Here is a 671-nt window from a genome sequence, read left to right as displayed (position 1 = left end):
GTAATATCGCCTAACAGGAGTCATGTTTCGTTCTACATGTAATGTGTTGCTGTCAGGGACCCTTTGTGAAGCGCTTTGAGCATGTTTAGTAGATATTGCGCTATATGAAAGCTCAAGTTATTTTTTGTTTTGTTTTTTAAAGGAACTAAATTTTCCTTCTCGACAAGATTTTTTTATTGATTCAAAGATGCAATAGGGAATGAGATTAGCGGAAGAGTAGCGTCCCTTGATTTTACGTCACCCATAGTCTGTGACGTCACCGGCGGAAAACTTATTACGAAAGAACGTCATGTTGGTTGTGCGCATGCGTCTCTCGTCCTCGCTTCCGATGAAAGCTGCTTGAGACACTTCAAAACCAAATTGACGTTCTCTCTGTAAAATGACGTCCAATCAAGGGACGCTACTCTTCCGCTAATCTCATTCCCTATTAACTGTAGCTCTGTAGCTGGAGGGAAAAAAATCGTAATTGTACGAATTTTTTGTAGTACTAGGCACGTCCGCTTATGTATCGGAGAACTAGATTGTGTGTACAGGATTATGGGGGAAGATTTGTTAACCTTTGGAATAGAATCGGAGAAAAAAGGTTGTGTGTGTGTGTGTGTGGATTTGGATAATAATAAAATGGGGTTGAATCTGCCTTTGTGTGGTGGGAGGATTTTCCGGAATAAATT

The 671-nt window shown here is 40.4% G+C and overlaps 1 protein-coding gene across 1 annotated transcript in view; it reads left to right on the top strand.

Moving 5' to 3' along the window:
• Positions 1-584: 584 nt before the first annotated feature.
• The window catches only part of LOC144979388 (uncharacterized), a 15,748-nt gene continuing 15,661 nt past the window's right edge, over positions 585-671 (top strand). Inside the window, exon 1 of the mRNA XM_078926037.1 lies at positions 585-671. This exon is cut by the window's right edge and continues 66 nt beyond it. The gene's annotated coding sequence lies outside the window, so the exon portion shown is untranslated.

This window comes from Berghia stephanieae, chromosome 9 (genome assembly GCF_034508935.2).
Source record: "Berghia stephanieae isolate SIO BIC M18660-M18661 chromosome 9, UCSD_Bste_1.3, whole genome shotgun sequence".
Classification (NCBI taxonomy): domain Eukaryota; kingdom Metazoa; phylum Mollusca; class Gastropoda; order Nudibranchia; family Aeolidiidae; genus Berghia; species Berghia stephanieae.
The sequence above is the reverse complement of the archived record's forward strand: the minus strand, read 5'-3'. Positions and strand labels throughout refer to the sequence as shown.